At 46.2% G+C, this 6,272-nt stretch overlaps 1 protein-coding gene and 1 pseudogene across 1 annotated transcript in view; both read left to right on the top strand.

The window, feature by feature from the left end:
- LOC135542929 (dystrophin-like) overlaps positions 1-6,272 on the top strand; it is a gene marked incomplete at its 5' end in the record, with an annotated part of 841,859 nt that overhangs the window by 607,565 nt on the left and 228,022 nt on the right.
- Positions 1-6,272, top strand: part of LOC135542896 (dystrophin-like) — a 106,567-nt pseudogene that overhangs the window by 74,860 nt on the left and 25,435 nt on the right.

Below are 6,272 nucleotides of genomic sequence, written 5' to 3'. Positions count from 1 at the left end.
TATATACTATAACATGTACTGGGTGTGTGTGTGTTTGTGTATGCCTACATGCGCTGTTTTTGTGTGTCTGTGTGTGTTCCTGTGTCTGTGTGTGTCCCTGTGTGTGTGTGTGTGTGTGTCCCTGTGTCTGTGTGTGTGTGTCTGTGTGTGTTCGTCCCTGTGTCTGTGTGTGTCCCTGTGTGTGTGTGTGTGTGTGTGTCCCTGTGTCTGTGTGTGTCTGTGTCTGTGTCTGTGTCTGTGTCTGTGTGTGTGTGTGTGTGTGTGTGTGTGTGTGTCTGTGTCTGTGTCTGTGCTGTGTGTGTGTGTGTGTGGTGTGTGTGTGTGTGTGTGTGTGTGTGTGTGTGTGTCTGTGTGTGTGTACGTCCCTTCCTGTCTGTGTCCTCTCAGGGCTACATGGTGGAGCTGACGTCCCACCAGGGCAGTGTGGGCAGGGTGCTGCGTAATGCTGGTAATGGGCAGTGCCCTCCTGGGTGAGGGCCATTTAACGGAGGAGGAGGAGAAAGAGGTCAGGGAGCAGATGAACCTCCTCAACTCCCGCTGGGAACACCTCAGAGTGGCTAGCATGGAGAAACAGAGCAGGTAGGACACACACACATGGATGGATGGATGCATACACACACACACACACACACACACACACACACACACACACACACACACAGAGAACCTATGGATCAAACCTACATTAGGGTGATTATTGCCTGCCTCCCTCTTGGTAATGTCTGCTGGTAATGTCTACTGGTAATGTCTGCTGGTAATGTCTGCTGGTAATGTCTGCTGGTAATGTCTACTGGTAATGTCTACTGGTAATGTCTGCTGGTAATGTCTACTGGTAATGTCTACTGGTAATGTCTGCTGGTAATGTCTACTGGTAATGTCTACTGGTAATGTCTGCTGGTAATCAGTGAGAACATGTGTTCAGGAATTCAACCAGGGAAGCCAATGCATTATTCGGAGGAGGCTCCAGTCACAGAGACCATCACTTCCTAAGGCCTGATTCCTCCATAATGACTCCACACAGGGTTGGGGAGTAACAGATTACATGTATCAGACTAATAAAAAACTTAACTGTAATCCGTTACGCTACTAACTAAAATATTGTAATCGGATTATACAGATACCTTTGTAAAAAACTAGATGATAACTTCTCAGATTACTTTTAAATTCAAAAAGGATGTTTGTGAAACAATTCTTTATGACAGATTTCTGTTTTCTCAGCGACATTCAAATCCACAGTGTTTCAGTTTGTTCCACATCACTATGACGACACAGCGAATGTGTTTGATGGATTGTGGGGAAAAGAGCAGGAATAGGTTTTTGTAGGCTACAGTCCAAACTATGTCTTCCAATGGAGCGACTGCTGTCGGCATCCAAAGATGATCCAACTTGAATAAACGCATGGAGGTAAGGATGACAGCAGTGGTGTAACTCAACGGGCGATATGGACATCACTTATTACTGATATCTAGGCTGCATAACGCATGGAGGTAAGGACGACAGTAGTGGTGTAGCTCAACGGGCGATATGGACATCACTTATCTATGATATCTAGGCTGCATAACGCATGGAGGTAAGGATGACAGCAGTGGTGTAGCTCAACGGGCGATATGGACATCACTTATTACTGATATCTAGGCTGCATAACGCATGGAGGTAAGGATGACAGTAGTGGTGGAGCTCAACGGGCGATATGGACATCACTTATTACTGATATCTAGGCTGCGTAGCGCATGGAGGTAAGGATGACAGCAGTGGTGTAGCTCAACGGGCGATATGGACATCACTTATTACTGATATCTAGGCTGCATAGCGCATTGATCAAATCAAATGTTATTTGTCACATGCGCCAAATACAACAGCTGTAGACCTTACAGTGAAATGCTAACTGACAAGCCCTTAAACAAGAATGCAGTTTTAAGAAAAATAAATCTTAAGGAAAAAAATAGATAAGTAAAAAAAAAAATGTGAATCACACTGCTGCTTTCGGATTTAGCTAATACTATTTAGTGTCATGGGTTGTGGAGGTTGTGGAGGTTGTGGATGTTGTGGAGGTTGTGGATGGTTGTGGATGTTGTGGATGGCTGTGGAGGTTGATATTGTGGATGTTGTGGATGGCTGTGGAGGTTGTGGATGTTGTGGATGTTGTGGAGAATGTGGATGTTGTGGATGGCTGTGGATGTTGTGGAGAATGTGGATGTTGTGGATGGCTGTGTACATGTTGTGGAGGTTGTGGATGTTGTGGATGGTTGTGTACATGTTGTGGAGGTTGTGGATGTTGTGGAGAATGTGGATGTTGTGGATGGCTGTGGAGGTTGTGGATGGCTGTGGAGGTTGATATTGTGGATGTTGTGGATGGCTGTGGATGTTGTGGAGGTTGTGAATGTTGTGGATGGCTGTGTACATGTTTTGGATGTTGTGTAGGTTGTGGAGGTTGTGGATGGCTGTGTACATGTTGTGGATGTTGTGGATGGCTGTGTACATGTTGTGGATGTTGTGTAGGTTGTGGATGCTGTGGATGTTGTGGATGTTGTGGATAGTTGTGGATGCTGTGGAGGTTGTGGATGTTGTGGAGGTTGTGGGTGACTGTGTACATGTTGTGGATGTTGTGGATGGCTTATGTACATGTTGTGGATGTTGTGGAGAATGTGGATGTTGTGGAGAATGTGGATGCTGTGGAGAATGTGGAGGTTGTGGATGCTGTGGATGCTGTGGAGGTTGTGGAGAATGTGGATGGCTGTGGAGGTTGTGGAGGTTGCGGAGGTTGCGGAGGTTGCGGAGGTTGCGGAGGTTGCGGATGCTGCGGATGTTGCGGAGAATGCGGATGTTGAGGAGGTTGTGGAGGTTGTAGAGGTTGTAGAGGTTGTGGAGGTTGTGGAGGTTGTGGAGGTTGTGGAGGTTGTGGAGAATGTGGATGCTGTGGAGGTTGTGGATTTTGTGGAGAATGTGGAGGTTGTGGAGAATGTGGATGTTGTGGAGGTTGTGGAGAATGTGGATGTTGTGGAGGTTGTGGATGTTGTGGAGGTTGTGGAGGTTGTGGAGGTTGTGGATGGCTGTGGAGGTTGTTACATTTCCCAGTCCTCTTCTCAACTCCCCCGGGGTGATGTTGTTACATTTCCCAGTCCTTTTCTTGAAGATCAAGGGGTATTTAATGAATTGGAATGACAGGAAATCTGACACACTCTGGTGTTTAATGTAAAGATACAGCCTAATGGTATTATTATCTGTAGTAGAAAGCAATGGGTGAGAAGAAGCCCATTTAAGTCAAATGTAACATCCATATATGGCCAGCTATGTAAAATGTAACATTGATTTATCCTGCAAGAGATGTTGTTCAATTGATAATATAAATGTTTGTCCTCTTTTAATGCCTCTTAAGGGGAAAGTAATCGAAAAGTAACTGAATGTAATCAGATTACCTTACTGAGTCTGGTTAACCTCTCTAGCGTCCCACCTGGCCAAAAGCCAGAGAGAATGCAGAGCGCCAAATTCAAATAAATTACTATAAAAATCTAACTTTCATGAAATCACACATGTAAGATAGCAAATTAAAGCTATAGGTGTTGTGAATCCAGCCAACATGTCAGATTTCAAAAAGGCTTTTCGGCAAAAGCAAACAATGCTATTATCTGAGGATAGCACATCCGTAAACAAAGAGAGAGAAGCATATATCAACCCTGCAGGCACGACACAAAACGCAGAAATAAAAATATAAATCATGCCTTACCTTTGGCAAACTTCTTCTGTTGGCACTCCAATATGTCCCATAAACATCACAAATGGTCCTTTTGTTCGATTAATTCCGTCGATATATATCCAAAATGTCCATTTATTTGGCACGTTTGATCAAGAAAAACACCAGTTCCAACTTGTGCAACGTGACTACAAAATATCTCAAACGTTACCTGTAAACTTTGCCAAAACATTTCAAACTACTTTTGTAATACAACTTTAGGTATTTTTTAAGTACTTCTTCATTACACAAAGGAAAAACCTCAACCAATTTCTAAAGACTGGTGACATCCAGTGGAAGCGGTAGGAACTGCAAGAATGTCCCTTAGAAATCTGGATTCCCAATGAAAACTCATTGAAAAGAGCGTGACCTCAAAAAAATAAAATCTGAATGTTTTTTCCTCGGGGTTTCGCCTGCTACATAAGTTCTGTTATACTCACAGACATTATTCAAACAGTTTTAGAAACTTCAGAGAGTTTTCTATCCAAATCTACTAATAATATGCATATCTTATCTTCTGGGGATGAGTAGCAGGCAGTTGAATTTGGGCATGCATTTCATCCGGACGTGAAAATACTGCCCTGTCACCCAAAAGTTCATCCAAAAGTTACATGACTGATTACAATTTTGTAACTAGTACCTGTAACAGATTACATTTAGAAAGTAACCTACCTAACCATGACCATACTGTACACAGACATGCAGGCAGGCACACACAAATCAAATTATTATTTTTTGTCACATACACATGGTTAGCAGATGTTAATGTGAGTGTAGCGAAATGCTTGTGCTTCTAGTTCCGACCTTGCAGTAATATCTAACAAGTAATCTAACAATTTCACAACAACTACCTTATACAGACGTATAAATATATGGATGATCGATGGCCCATGTGTTCTCGCACACCCCGAGAGCTTCTGGTCAGCGGGGTGGTGGCACCGGGATCCTCATCTCTCCCAAGTGGTCATTCTCTCTTTCTCCCCTTACCCATCTGTCTATCGCCTCCTTTGAATTCCATGCTGTCACAGTTACCAGCCCTTTCAAGCTTAACATCCTTATCATTTATCGCCCTCCAGGTTCCCTCGGAGAGTTCATCAATGAGCTTGATGCCTTGATAAGCTCCTTTCCTGAGGACGGCTCACCTCTCACAGTCCTGGGCGACTTTAACCTCCCCACGTCTACCTTTGACTCATTCCTCTCTGCCTCCTTCTTTCCACTCCTCTCCTCTTTGACCTCACCCTCTCACCTTCCCCCCTACTCACAAGGCAGGCAATACGCCGACCTCATCTTTACTAGATGCTGTTCTTCCACTAACCTCATTGCAACTCCTCCAAGTCTCCGACCACTACCTTGTATCCTTTTCCCTCTCGCCTCATCCAACACTTCCCACACTGCCCCTACTCGGATGGTATCGCGCCGTCCCAACCTTCGCTCTCTCTCCCCCGCTACTCTCTCCTCTTCCATCCTATCATCTCTTCCCTCTGCTCATACCTTCTCCAACCTATCTCCTGATTCTGCCTCCTCAACCCTCCTCTCTTCCCTTTCTGCATCCTTTGACTCTCTATGTCCCCTATCCTCCAGGCCGGCTCGGTCCTCCCCTCCCGCTCCGTGGCTCAACGACTCATTGCGAGCTCACAGAACAGGGCTCCGGGCAGCCGAGCGGAAATGGAAGAAAACTCGCCTCCCTGCGGACCTGGCATCCTTTCACTCCCTCCTCTCTACATTTTCCTCCTCTGTCTCTGCTGCTAAAGCCACTTTCTACCACTCTAAATTCCAAGCATCTGCCTCTAACCCTAGGAAGCTCTTTGCCACCTTCTCCTCCCTCCCTTCTCCTCCCCATCCCCCCCCCTCCTCCCTCTCTGCAGATGACTTCGTCAACCATTTTGAAAAGAAGGTCGACGACATCCGATCCTCGTTTGCTAAGTCAAACGACACTGCTGGTTTTGCTCACACTGCCCTACCCTGTGCTCTGACCTCTTTCTCCCCTCTCTCTCCAGATGAAATCTCGCTTCTTGTGACGGCCGGCCGCCCAACAACCTGCCCGCTTGACCCTATCCCCTCCTCTCTTCTCCAGACCATTTCCGGAGATCTTCTCCCTTACCTCGCTCATCAACTCATCCCTGACCGCTGGCTACGTCCCTTCCGTCTTCAAGAGAGCGAGAGTTGCACCCTTCTGAAAAAACCTACACTCGATCCCTCCGATGTCAACAACTACAGACCAGTATCCCTTCTTTCTTTCTCTCCAAAACTCTTGAACGTGCCGTCCTGGCCAGCTCTCCCGCTATCTCTCTCAGAATGACCTTCTTGATCCAAATCAGTCAGGTTTCAAGACTAGTCATTCAACTGAGACTGCTCTTCTCTGTATCACGGAGGCGCTCCGCACTGCTGAAGCTAACTCTCTCCTCTGCTCTCATCCTTCTAGACCTATCGGCTGCCTTCGATACTGTGAACCATCAGATCCTCCTCTCCACCCTCTCCGAGTTGGGCATCTCCCGGCGCGGCCCACGCTGGATTGCGTCCTACCTGACAGGTCGCTCCTACC

This window comes from Oncorhynchus masou, chromosome 7, assembly GCF_036934945.1.
Source record: "Oncorhynchus masou masou isolate Uvic2021 chromosome 7, UVic_Omas_1.1, whole genome shotgun sequence".
In the NCBI taxonomy this organism is placed as follows: domain Eukaryota; kingdom Metazoa; phylum Chordata; class Actinopteri; order Salmoniformes; family Salmonidae; genus Oncorhynchus; species Oncorhynchus masou.
Note: the sequence above shows the minus strand (reverse complement) of the source record. Positions and strands in the feature narration are given on the sequence as shown.